Consider the following 14,622-nt stretch of genomic DNA (forward strand, 5'->3'; position numbering starts at 1 on the left):
TGCAGAGCTGACCCTGGCAACTACAGGCCTGTCAGCCTGACCTCGGTGCCTGGCAGGGTTATGGAGCAGATCATCCTGAATGGAATCACACAGCACCTTCAGGATGGACAAGGGATCAGACCCAGCCAGCATGGGTTTAGGAGGGGCAGGTCCTGTCTGACCAACCTGATCTCCTTTTATGATCAGGTGACTCACCTGGTAGATGAGGGGAAAGCTGTGGATGTGGTCTATCTGGACTTCAGCAAGGCCTTTGACACTGTCTCCCATAACATACTCTTGCAAAAGCTGGTAGCCCATGGCTTGGACAAGTGTACTCTACGCTGGGTTAAGAACTGGCTGGAGGGCCGGGCCCAGAGAGTGCTGGTGAATGGGGCTGCATCCAGCTGGCGGCCAGTCACTAGTGGTGTTCCCCAGGGGTCAGTGTTGGGTCCCGTCCTGTTTAACATCTTTATTGATGATTTAGATGAGGGGATTGAGACCATCATCAGCAAATTTGCTGATGACACCAAGCTGGGAGGGAGTGTCAACCTGCTGGAAGGCAGGAGGGCTCTGCAGAGGGATCTGGATAGACTGGAAAAATGGGCTGATTCCAATGGGATGAAGTTCAATAAGGCCAAATGCCGGGTGCTGCACTTTGGTCACAACAACCCCCTGCAGCGCTACAGGCTGGGCACAGAGTGGCTGGAGAGCAGTCAGACAGAAAGGGACCTGGGGGTACTAATTGACAGGAAGCTCAACATGAGCCAACAGTGTGCCCAGGTGGCCAAGAAGGCCAACGGTATCCTGTCCTGTATCAAAAACAGCGTGGTCAGCAGGACAAGGGAAGTGATCCTTCCCCTGTACTCTGCATTGGTGAGGCCACACCTGGAGTATTGTGTTCAGTTCTGGGCCCCTCAGTTCAGGAAAGACATTGAAGTGCTGGAGCGGGTCCAGAGAAGAGCAACACGACTGGTGAAGGGACTTGAACATAAGACCTATGAGGAGAGGCTGAGGGAGCTGGGGTTGTTTAGTCTAGAGAAGAGGAGGGTTAGAGGTGACCTCATCACTCTCTATAACTACCTGAAGGGAAGTTATAGCCAGGTGGGGATTGGTCTCTTCTCCCAGGCAGTTAGCAATAGGACAAGGGGGCATGGGCTTAAACTCTACCAGGGGAAATTTAGGCTGGATATTAGAAAGAAATTCTTTACAGAAAGAGTGATCAGGCATTGGAATGGCCTGCCCAGGGAGGTAGTGGACTCGCCGTCCCTAGAGGTTTTTAAACTGAGATTGGACATGGCACTTAGTGCCATGATCTAGTAAACGGACTAGAGTTGGACCAAGGGTTGGACTCGATGATCTCTGAGGTCTCTTCCAACCCAGTCGATTCTGTGATTCTGTGATTACAAGGCCTGAGGCCTATAGATCACAGGCAGACAGGCAGGGTCCTCTCTAGATGCCGGCTATGGTCGAAGAGAGCTTGACCCTCGTGATCACCCTCTTATATAGGGGGTATGACGATTATGGCATGGAATACTTCCGTTGGTCAGTTCTAGTCACCTGTTCCATCCACCCCTCCTCAAACACGCCCCTCTCATGACGGAACGTGGGAAAACTTATCAGTATTTCTTGGCTACCATAGTAATAAATCTAAACATGAGCTTCTTGAGCATTCTGTTGGTCTTCTTATTAGCGCCGAGTACAGCATCCTAGGAAAAAATATGCAGGCAAAAACTCAGAAAAGAGCACCTAGAAGAACTTAGCTGAAAGAAAAATCACTAAAAGAGAACTGGTCTTGTTTTTAACAAAACCAGGACATTCCATCCCTTATTCCATACCATTTGAGTCATACCCAAATCACTACTGCTTTCTGCATGTCTTCAAATGTGTATACACACACACACAAATATGCATCTCACTAGTTCATGAGTGCAAGTCTCTCTATCACAGCAGTCTCTCTCTAGGCAGGAGAGATTATGTGCAATCTGATGCAGTTTGTGCCCAGGAATTGTCAGAGATGTCAATCTCAGGAAAGTTACTGGACACCACTTGATGAGGTTAGCTCAGGGTTCATCACCACCACTGCATCAACCTGAAAGACACTTATGGAACACTGTTAGTGTCATGCAGCAATTCACCCTCATACAGTTTGAAATTGAGTATTCTCACCCAGAATCCAGTCTCCTTGAGGTACACATCAAACTTCACCATCCTTCAGCATCACCCACCAAGTACATCCAGGCCCTTGAGCAAAAACAATCCCACTAATGGGTTTGCCTTTGCCCAAAGCAGGAATAACCCAGACAGCTTTTCCTAACACGTTCCTTCCATGCACTGCAGGGACTTTATCCCCTTCCACTGTATGTAAAAGCTTTGACTGAGCAGGGCCAGCCTGATTGATTGATCCCCTGGTGTTAACTAACCAGGTGGCTTGTGCCAAATTCTTCTCCCAGTTTTTAAAAGTTCCACCTCCCGTTGCCTTCAGAGTAGTTTTAAACAAACCATTATATCTCTCAGTCTTCCCAGAGGCTGGTGCATGATAGGGGATATGATATATCCATTCAATACCATGTTCTTTGTCCCAGTTGGTTATGAGACTATTTTTAAAATGAGTCCCACTGTCTGACTCAATTCTTTCTGGAGTACCATGTCGCCACAGGACTTACTTTTCAAGGCCCAAAATAGTGTTCTGAGCAGTGGCATGTTTCCAGCCATCCTGTGGTTGCTTCCACCATTGTAAGCACATAGCGCTTGCCCTGGCGTGGTCTAGGGAGTATGATATAGTCAATCTGCCAAGCCTCCCCATATTTATATTTCAACTACCGCCCCCCATACCACACAGGCTTTAACCTTTTGGCCTACTTGATTGCAGCACATGTTTCACAATCATGGATAACCTGTGAAATAATGTCCATGGTTAAGTCCACCCCTAGATCCTGAGCCCATTTATATGTTGCATCCCATCCTTGATACCCTGAATCATCATGGGCCCACCGAGCTAGGAAATGTTCACCTTTATGTTGCCAGTCCAAATCCACCTCAGCTACTTTAATCTTAGCAGCTTGATCTGCTTGCTGGTTGTTTTGATGTTCCTCAGTGGCTCGACTTTTAGGCACATGGGCATCTACATGCCGTACTTTTACAGTCAGGTTCTCTAGTCGAGCAGCAATGTCCTGCCACAATGGGGCACCCCAAATAGGCTTGCCTCTGCGCTGCCAGTTATTTTGCTTCCACTGCTGTAACCACCCCCACAAGGCATTTGCCACCATCCATGAGTCAGTATAAAGTACTGGCCACTTTTTCAGCAATGTCCAATGCCAACTGAATGGCTTTTACCTCTGCAAACTGGCTTGATTCACCTCGTCCCTCATCTGTCTCTGTGCTTTGTCGTGTAGGACACCACACAGCAGATTTCCACTTTCGATGTTTTCCTACAGACAACAGGATCCGTCAGTGAACAGGGCATACTGCTTTTCAGTCTCTGGTAATTCATTATATGGTGGGGCTTCCTCAGCACGTATCACCTCCTCTTCTTCCGGTGATACTCCAAAATCTTTGCCTTCCAGCCAGTCTGTGATCATTTCTAAGATCCCCAAGTGATTAGGTTTCCCTTTTTGAGCCCGCTGTGTGATTAATGCAATCCACTTATTCCATGTAGCTTCAGTTGCATGATGTGTGGAGGAAACCTTACCCTTGAACATCCAGCCTAGTACTGGTAATCGGGGCACCAGGAGGAGCTGCGCTTCAGTACCAAGTAGTCAGGGAAGGGAGCCAGGAGGCCTGCATGGTTGAATAGGGATCTGTTGGGTATGCTCAGGCAGAAGAGGAGAGTTTACAGGTCATGGAAGCAGGGGCTAGCCACTTGGGAGGAATATAAGGCTGCTGTTAGAGGATGTAGGAAGGCAGCTAGGATAGCCAAGGCTGCCTCAGAATTATAGCTGGCAAGAGGGGTCAAGGACTGCAAAAAGAACTTTTTTAAATACATAGCAGATAAAACTAATACCAGAGGCAATGTAGGCCCACTGATGAATGGGGTGGGTGCCTTAGTGGCAGAAGATACAGAGAAGGCAGAATTACTGAGTGCCTTCTTTGTCTCTGTCTACTCTGCTGGAGGCTGTCCTGGGGAGCCCTGTACCCCTGAGACCCCAGATGAAGCCAGGTCAATGGAGGAGTTTGCTTTAGTCGATGAGGTCTGGGTTAGTGAGCAATTAAATAGTCTGGACATCCATAAATCCATGGGTCCAGATGGGATGCATCCGCGGGTGCTGAGGGAGCTGGCTGAAGTCATTGCTGGACCGCTCTCCATCATCTTTGCCAGGTCTTCAAAACATGGCAGGAGGGAGGACCCGGGTAATTATAGACCAGTCAGCCTCACCTCTGTCCCTGGGAAAGTAATGGAACATCTTATCCTTGGTGCCATCTCAAGGCATATCAAGGATAAGAGGGTTATTAGGGGCAATCAGCATGGCTTTACCAAGGGTAAGTCATGCTTGACCAACCTCATAGCCTTTTATGAGAATGTAACAAGGTGGATGGATGATGGCAGAGCGGTGGATGTGGTCTACCTTGACTTCAGTAAAGCCTTTGACACAGTCTCCCACAGTATCCTCACAGCTAAGTTGAGGAGGTGTGGCCTAGAAAATAGAGTAGTGAGGTGGGTTGCAAACTGGCTTAAGGAGAGAAGCCAGAGAGTGGTAGTCAATGGTGCGGAGTCTAGTGGGAGGCCAGTATCTAGTGCAGTGCCTCAGGGGTACTGGGGCCAATATTATTCAATATATTCATTAACGATTTAGACGAGGGAATTGAGTGTACTGTCAGCAAGTTTGCTGATGACACTAAGCTGGGAGGAGTGGCTGACACGCCAGAAGGCTGTGCTGCCATCCAGCAGGACCTGGACAGGCTGGAGAGTTGGGCGCGGAATAACCTGATGAAATTTAACAAGGGAAAGTGTAGAGTCCTGCATCTGGGCAGGAACAACCCCAGGTTCCAGTATAGGTTGGGAAATTACATATTAGAGAGCAGTGTAGGGGAAAGGGACCTGGGGGTCCTGGTGGACAACAGGATGACCATGAGCCAGAACTGTGCCCTTGTGGCCAGGAAGGCCAATGGCATCCTGGGGTGTATTAGAAGGGGGGTGGTTAGTAGATCGAGAGAGGTCCTCCTTCCCCTCTACTCCGCCCTGGTGAGACCCCATCTGGAATATTGTGTCCAGATCTGGGCCCCTCAGTTCCAGAAGGACAGGGAACTGCTGGAGAGGGTCCAGCGTAGGGCAACAAAAATGACTGAGTGGAGCACCTCCCTTATGAAGAAAGGCTGAGGGAGCTGGGTCTCTTTAGTTTGGAGAAGAGGAGACTGAGGGGTGACCTTATTAATGTTTATAAATATATAAAGGGTGAGTGCCACGAGGATGGAGCCAGGCTCTTCTCGGTGGCAACCAATGATAGGACAAGGGGTAATGGGATCAAGCTGGAACACAAGAGGTTCCGCTTAAATTTGAGAAGAAACTTCTTCTCAGTGAGGGTGACAGAGCATTGGAACAGGCTGTCCAGGGAGGTTGTGGAGTCTCCTTCTCTGGAGACATTCAAAACCCACCTGGACATGTTCCTGTGTGACCTCACCTAGGCGTTCCTGCTCCAGCAGAGGGATTGGACTAGATGATCTTTTGAGGTCCCTTCCAATCCCAAACATACTGTGATACTGTGATAAATATTTTCCCAATTTTGCAATACCTCAGCCAAGGGCGTCCCCTTTTCTATGCCAAGTTTTATTTCCCATCACTAAAAAAAATTCAATGAGACCCTCCCATTGAGTCACGAGGTTCAGATAGGACTCCCTTGCTTTCTAAACTCCTTCAGAGAGGAGTTTAGGTACGGCTGGATCCAGTCCTAGTCTCAGACTTGATCAACGGTTTATGTCTAAAGGATATTTTCCCATTCTCAGGAGAGACTTGAACCCCCTTTTATGTGCACTTTATAGTGATCATGCCACACACTTTGCACTCATAAACATGCTGCAGCAAGGGAGGGACTTGAACCCACCCCGGTATGGAGGAAGATTTAAACCCCCTATAGTTTTTTGTTTGTTTGTTTTTATGTACCAGTTTAGATCTTGGCATAGCCAATCATCATTGGATCCGTATTTTGGCCAGAATACCTTCCGCTCTCTTATGGGCTCTTTTGTCCAGACAAAACCACAATACTTGTATCATTTTCTATTTATCCTTTTTTGTACATCACACATTTCCCCAATACCTTAACATCCTCCCTAAAGGACTGTATGGAGGAATGTTATAATTTTTCCTTTACATTTTCCGTTCTGAGTCCCGAGGCTTCTCCTTCCGCCTCATCCCTCCTCTCAGAATGCCCCCAACCACCAAGGTAATACTTAATAGTCTGTTTTCTTACCTTGGTCCGTGCACAGAGTTGTCTGGTCACTTGTATTGTGCCTACTGCCTTTTTCTTTACCTTTTTCCCTTATGGTTTGCAGAGATCTGCCTTTTTCAATACAGCCTCAGGATTTCTGTCGGTCTCTCCTGGAGTCCCTACCAATGATCCACAGGACCGTTGAAATCAACGGGGTGCGCGTACCTGTCCTTCGGTAATAGGGACCCCTGAGATGACGACATCTCTCCCGGATGAGCCCCCAAATCTGTAGGAAACAATTATTTTGCAGATATAATAGGCCCAGGCAGGATCTCTCAGCAAAGCATATTTTAATAACGATTTTGCAAGACCAGGTGTTCTACCTAAAGGTAGGCACACCTAATAGGGCAAAAAGCCCCTGCTTATATCCCCCCAAAATTCTGGCCACAATTTCCCTCCCCTGTTCCCCATTGGTTGGGTACTTCAGGGTTTACAGACTACCTCAACACATACGATACCCTTCCCCTTATCAATATGGATTCCTGGTACTTTGGCTACACTTCCCCCTAAATTAACTTGTAAATACAGGTATCAGTATATATTCCGGGAAAAGACTGTGTTTTACATTAACGATTCATAGTCTGATGTCTCTTGGTCTTTCCCCTCTGCTGGGGTCAGGCGCCAGGTCCTCAGATATGTAAAAACAACAGTTCTTTGTTAAATGTTCCTTACAATTTCTCCTCTCCTTATTTTATACTTTTGTTGTTTTTGCATTTTCTTATGATTTAGTTCTATAGGTGGCTTCAAGCCTAGACAACATGATTTCACATTTTTCTTCTGGAGTTATGCATTTGCTGTTCTTTCTTTCTTCTTGACATTGACATCTGTAAGAAATTACAAAAGGTAAACGGGGCTGAAGAATGTGACTATTGCTCAGCTAATTGGAATTGCATATAAAGTGTATTATGGCTGGAATGAAATGGAAAACCAAAAAAGCAAAATATCTCAGGCCTCTGCTGTACAGCTTGAACATAAATTTCAGGCCTGTGTCAAGTTGCAAGATAAGCTTAGCTCATTGTAACTGAGGAGTCTGCCAGAGCCTGGCAGGTCCCACTTGGCACTAGCAATTACCCCACCTGCGTGGCCTTGCCTGTATCTAAACTGCTGTAAGAAGAAAAACAAACAAACAAACAAACAAATAAACAAAACTGGCTGCTCACCGCTAAAGTGGCAAAAGGGGGGCATTATTCTCCCCGCCCCCCCCCCCAGCAATGTTGCTGCTGGAGAACTGTATTACTGAATGAAGGAGTCTGAGGGTGAAATTTAAAGGCATCCCCAGCGGATATGTAATTCTAATGAAGCTGGGAAGTTAAACCAAAAATCTTTTAATAGACTTATTTTGTGGTAACTAGTTGTATGAAACTTCTTATTAAATTCACCGTGCTGGTTTTTGAGGTCATGGGAAAGGAAGTAAGAAAGGCCATTTTTTGAAACCAATGGAATGCCAAATTTGGAACAAAGTTTTAACAGATGAATTCTTGTATTTGCCAGAAAACCCTATACCTCTTTTAGGTCAAGATTTGTTAAGTAAGTTGTAAGCTCAACTAATGTTTTCTGAGAATTCTGTTTAGTTGCATGTCCCATAAGAAGGTGCTTGCAGATTTTTCTATTTATAGTTACAATACAAAAACAACCTGTGGCTATTATAGGACAATATGATGAGAAAGCAAACAGATTGATATATTTGGAGAGTGGATTCAGGTCTTAATAGGCCATGACCCATCTGTCATATATGTACCATTTGTGAAATCTGATTTTAATTTTTTAAATTTGCAAGCTATGTCTTTGTAAATGGCAGTAGCTGATTTTCTTAACAGCATAGCTTTTGGCATACCTAAATGTAAATTGCTGCAGAATTTGCATGTCTTTGACATCAGTCCACAGACCATACTTGTATCTGGTCTGATCCCACATACTCACACAGTTTTTGTTGATGGATCAGGGAAGTCTCATAAAGCTGTAGCGGTCTGGCGTGAACAACAATTGGCATCATTTTGTTAAAATTATTGATGGCTCAACCCAATTAGTAGAACTTGGCGCAACTTTACATTACTTAGAGCTTTTTAAGGAGGACCCTCTAAATTTGATTTATGATTCTGAGTACATAGTCAAGGTCCTACAGGGCATCACCTCCACCTTTCTTAAAGAAATCTTACAACAGCAGCTCTTTGAAATGTTTGTATCATTGTAAACTGCATTACAGCTTTGCAGACACCCATTGTTTGTTACTCATATATGCTCTCATACCACTTTACCAGGTTCTATAACAGAAGGTAATGCAGTTGCGGACTCTTACACTGTACCTACAGTTCACTTCCAGTTAGCCAGGGCTTCACATGCTTTTTTCCATCAGAATGCTGCTGCTTATTTAGTAGACTGATGTTACATGTTTCATCTTTTGGTCGTTTGAAATATGTACACATTTCTATAGATATTTTTTAGGTATCCTTTGTGCATCTGCTTATACTAGTGAAAAAAGCAGAGATGTTCTGCGGGAAGAAATGCCATCAGAGTTCCAGACCTGAGCGGACGGAGGAAGAAATGCAGCCGACTCAATATGAGTGATAAAGCATACTTCAACTTTATTGCCCGAGATAGCGTGCATTTATACCAAATACCATAATTATGCATACTTGTCTCTATCTAATAGGCTAAGCACTAAAAGGTTACATTTACTTACTCCACCTACTTGGGTTTAGCTAGCTATGCGCATCCCGCATTCTTCTGACTCTTATCTCTTCAAGGATATCCTGACCCTGCCTTAGTTAGTACTTTTCCGTTCCCCCCTTTCCCACGGCCTAATAGACAAGCTAACTAAGGCCTACTTATGTCAACTAAAATGGGCTCTGCTCGTACAGTTGCTTGGTGGACTCATGTCCGTGCTCCTTGAGCCAATCCCCGACAATGTTCAGTGCCACTGGACCCTCTGTTTTGCTATGCTGGGTGTGCCACAACAGATTAAAACTGACAACGTTCCTGGCTACACCGACAGATCCACACAATATTTTTTATAGCAATAGGGTGGTTCGCATGTCACAGATATTCCACGTTCTCCTACTGGACAGGCTATTATTGAACGGGCTCATTCCACACTGAAACAAATGTTAGAAAAACAAAAAAGGGGGAATATGATGCCTCAGGAACAATATGACATGCAACATTACAAAATTGAGCCACCATAGATATTTTTGTTGTTGGCCCATGGCCATGGTTATGAAGATTTTGACGGGCTGTGTTGCATGAACTTGTCTGATCATTCTGAATCAATTCACAAAGCAATCAGAAGGTTAGATGATATGACCAAGAAATTAACCTATGAAAATTGGGGTTTAGACAAATGGTTGAATGGTTGGGGTATTACAGGATGGATTAAGGATTTAATAAAAAAATGGTCTAGTTCTATTGATGGTTGTATTAGTAATATTCATGCTTGTCCCTTCTATCTTACAATGTGTACAATGTACAGTAGAAAATTCTATGAAAGGTCTATGGCTAGTTGAAAAACAAAAAGGGGGAGTTGTGGAATATCTTACAGTCACCTTGAGTTACTGGAACTACCTTGACTAAAATAGAATGAGGAACCAGGATGTTTTTGTACAAGAGGAGGACGATGAAACAGAAAAACCCTGTCAGCATGACATTTACAATGTGTTAGCCAAACTGCTAGAAGCGCATGCAAGATTAAGTAAACCAATCACAAGATAGCTTTAAGCACATGAACAGCTAGCATAAACCAATGGAAACAGAAAGTTAAACGCGTGTACAACAGCTATCAGCTATAAATGTAAGCACCTTGCCTAAATAAAGGGTATTTTGGTTCACCTGCACCAGGAGTCTGTTTCATCAGTCCCTCATGCTATGAGTCTGAGCACATTAATGTTGAATTCACACAATTAGATTCATGAATAGTGTGGGTCAGTTGCAATCATTGAACTTATGTGCTTGCACAGATTCATGAATAGTAAAATACTACTGTAAGTCTGAGTGCATTCACTGAAAATTTCTCACAGCTAGATTCACAAATACTGAGGTTTATTAAAGCAACAGGTACAAGTTATTTTAGACACCGTTGATAAATACACTGTCTGCAAAAACACACTTCATTTGCAAAAATATGCTTTAGTTGAAATACAAATAAGAAATAAGTATTGGTGCCAATATATATATAAATTCTAAGATGACTATATAGCGTTATTAATGTGATTACAGATATAAGCTTGAAGTCTAAGTGTCCTGGGGAAAACTTGGTATATCTAAGTGTGCAAATTTTACCCAAGAGCGTTCTCCTGAGGGTGGGAAAGATAGGCTCAGCCTGTTGACTAGTCCCAGAAGCCCTGTTATGCTGTTCTCTTGACTTGTCAGTGATGGCATCTTTCCCCCACCCTTGTTAGGGTATTTAATACTATTTTCTGCATTTAGGTGGAGCTTGAATGAATCTAGTCATATATACCTTTGTAACTGATTTGTGTAAAAAACAAAAACAAACAAACAAAAAAACCACCCTTGCTTTGATTTTTAAGGTAGAAACTTCACTACGTGTGCTTGAAGCTATGCTGGAGGTGGGTATCTTTTGAGATGGAGGTGTGTTTTGGTATTATGAGATTATAATGAGCAAAGTTCATCCATTGGACAAATTTCTGGCTCAGTAACTAGCATTCTGGATAGAATTTGAACATTTATCCTTTTTGACAGCAGCTATACCTTATCTTCAAAATTGGCAGCAGCTATGCCATCTGGTTCTTGTTAAACAGGGCTTGGCCATGATATCTTCACACTGCTCCATTTCCTGGTTCATCTTAATTGATAGTACTCTAAGCTTCCTCATGCACTACCAATTAAGAATGCAGGCCAGGTGTGTGGAGGGGTGAAACCACAGAGCAGGTTTCTTCACCACTGTGCAGCTGCCTTATATGCTAAAGATGTGGATATAGATTTATTCTTAAGTGTATTATTCTTGATAATTAGTTTCAATAATTTGCCCCCTCAGTAATTATTCCACAGTCCAGAATGAAGTTGGGCCTGGGAAGGAGAAGGTAGGTGGAAGCAAAGTGGTTTTAGCTTTTTGTCTTTGTTTCTCACTGTCCTACTCAAATATAATTTATTGCCAATTAAAAATAATTTTCCCCAAGTCAAGTCTGTTTTGCCCATTATGGCAATTGGTAAGCGATCTTCCTGTCTTTCTCAACCCACAAGTGTTTCTGTCATATTTTTTCATCTCATCCCATTGAGGGGGAATGAGAGTGCAGCTGAAGGGGGTTATAGCAGTCAGCCAAGGTCATTCCACCACATCCTCCCACATTACCTGTTCCTGCTTCTACCTTCTGTGTACTTCCTTTTAATATTTGAGTTTTGTCAGAAGCTCATTTTTCATTCATGCAAGCCTCCTGGCATTTTTGCCTAACTTTGTACTAATTGGGATGAACCACTCTTGAGTTTGGAAGAGGCAATCCTTGAATATTAAGGAGCTTTCTTGGGCCTCCTCTTCCCTCCAGGGCCTTAGCCCATGGAATTATTTCAAGCAAATCATTGGAGAGGCCAAAGTCTGCTCTCCAAGTCCAGGGTTGTGAGCTTGCTTTTCACCCTCCTCCTGGCCCTTGGGGTCCTGAATTCCATCATCTCATGTTTACTGCACTCAAGGCTTCCTTTGACTTTCACATTCCTGACATACCCTCATTGTTGGTGAGTTTCAGCATAGCACCTCTTCTCATTGGCTCTTCTGTCACTTGGAGGGGGAAGTTATCATCAAGGTACTCCAGGAACCTCCTGGATTGCTTATGCCCTGCTATGTCGTCCCTCCAGCTGATATTGAAGTCCCCCATGAGGACCAGGGCCTGCAAATGCAAGGCTGCCCCTGTCTGTCTGTAGAGGGCTTCATCCATTTTTTTTCTTCCTGAGAATGCAGCCCATAGCAGATACCCACTCTAATGTCACCCATATTGGTCTATTATTTAATCCTTACCCATAAGCTCTTGTGTGGTTCCTCATCCATCCCTAGGCAGAGCTTGATGTATATCAGTTGTTGTCTCACAAAGGACAACTCCCCCTCCTCATCTTCCTGTCCTGTCTTGTCCTCCTAAAAAGCTTGTATCCCTCCATTGCGGCACTCTAGTCATGGGAGTAGACCACTACACATATGTGAAGGTGCCTCATGCTCACTGGGAGCACCAGTCCATTCTCCAGAAGTGCAATCCTGCACTGGCTTATCTCTATCACAGAAGACAACTAATGATGGAAGCCAATTCTGTATTGGTCCTGAGAGAAGAGCTGGAGGACCTTGTTTCATGACCTTAACAAGCAATCAACTGAGTCTTAGTAGTGTGACTTGATTTTAGTCATTGCAATTTTTTATGTGTACACATGTTGCAAGGAGTTGAAGTTTTTGAAGGATTAAAGAAAGAAATAAACTTTTGTTTAAACAAAGCAAAGACTGGCAAATGGAAGCTCCATCATTTCAGTGGCATGATTACCTTTTTTTCTTTATTATCTTTCCAAAGCAGTGTAGCTTTGGGATGCTCATCTATAAAGCTCAAACAATCAGGTTGCATGCATGCATTTTTTTTTTTTTTTTTAATAGCAGTAACTTCTTTCAACCTCAGTTTATCAAGGAACTGAATCTGATCATCCATTTGTCAGGTATATATGTGAATGCCGTAACTTATATCTGATGTTAAATATTAAGAATAAGCAACATATGGCTTTGTCCTCTAACTCAGGCCACTGTAGGTATTCTAGGCATGTGCTCAGTTTCTTCTACTGATTGATTCAGTCTATGAGCAGGACAATATTCTATGATTATTTGATTATAAAAGATTGAACAGATCCAGAGCCTGGCAGCCTCTGGGAAACATTGGGGAAAAAAAAAAAAATCAATTTCTTGGTTGTTCTCTAAACTTGCAATCTTTCTGCTCTGTGGTCCAGATGTAGTGCCTACAGGGCACCAGGTTTGCTGGCATTGGATGGAGTTCACCTTTCTCAAAGGCAGAAGAGGGTCTTTGTACATGAGCTAGCAGGGCTCATCGACAGAGCTTATAACTAGGCATGATGGGGGAGGGGGATGATATCAGGCTCACCTGTGACAAGCTGTGGGATGAGATGCCAAGGACAGAGGGATGGGGTGCTGGCGTGGACCCTCAGCTGGTGGCCTTGGGACATGTTTGCTGCAGTGATTAGGAACGACGCATACCAGGATGGAGACAGAAATTCACGCAGAGGCAGAGATCTTGTTCAGGAAGGAGCGCAGAGCCTGGCCAAGCAGAGAGCTGACCTAGGCCTAGGCTACTTTCTTTATTCACCATTGACAATGTATATGATTTACAGGTACAGGCCTGGACTAAGATGCCTACAAAAGGTGTTTTTCCACTAATTGTTATTAAAAACACACTAAACTCATGTGATGTTTGTCTCACTTGTTCTTCCACTCATTCACAGACCAGGCCCAAGGACATTCACACATCCCATGCACTTGGGGGTGGTTATCCGGCCCAAGATACCATTCTCACGAGTCTGGGCTATAACTTTTTACAATTACGAGAAACGTACTTCAAAGTAATCTGTCCAAGGCCCTTTATATATTATTATGTTAGTATTATGTCTTTGACTGTCCAGATGGTCATGTTAGTATTGATCTTCCTTTATCATCCAGATGGCTGAAACTGCACATCTTGCTTTCTCACATTTTACTTTCCACCAGTTTGCCTCACTGGAGCACACTCAAAGTCTTATGGAGGTGAGCCAGGGACTCCTGACGTAATAGAGGCCAACAGGGAAACACCTGTGAAATATTTCAGAGGAATTAAGGTGTGTTCCTCTAAGAAGATGATGTGGCCAACAGCCCAGCTGAAGTGCCTCTACACCAATGCATGGGCAACAACCAGGAGGAGTTGGAAGCCACTGTGCTGCCAGAAGGCTATGAGCTAGCGGCCATTACTGAAACTTGGTGGGACAGATCCCATGATTGGAGTGTGGCGATCAATGGCTACAGGCTGTTCAGAAGGGACGTGCAAGGAAGGAAGGATAGAGGGTTTGCCCTCTACATCAAGAGAGGGATAGAGTGTGAAGAGCTGTCTCTGCAGAATAGCCAAGAGCAGATAGAAAGCTTATGGGTAAAAATCAGAGATCAAAGCAGCAAAGGAAACCTTGTGGTTGGTGTCTACTACAGGCCTCCCAGTCAGGGAGAGACTACCGATGAAGCTTTCTTACTCCAGCTACAGGAGGCATCATGCTC

The 14,622-nt window shown here is 44.2% G+C and overlaps 1 protein-coding gene across 3 annotated transcripts in view; it reads left to right on the forward strand.

Annotated features, from left to right (window-relative positions):
• LOC135577056 (adenomatous polyposis coli protein-like) overlaps window positions 1–14,622 on the forward strand; it is a 112,690-nt gene that overhangs the window by 20,806 nt on the left and 77,262 nt on the right. The window lies entirely within an intron of this gene.

The sequence above is a fragment of the Columba livia genome, chromosome W (genome assembly GCF_036013475.1).
Source record: "Columba livia isolate bColLiv1 breed racing homer chromosome W, bColLiv1.pat.W.v2, whole genome shotgun sequence".
Taxonomy (NCBI): Eukaryota; Metazoa; Chordata; class Aves; order Columbiformes; family Columbidae; genus Columba; species Columba livia.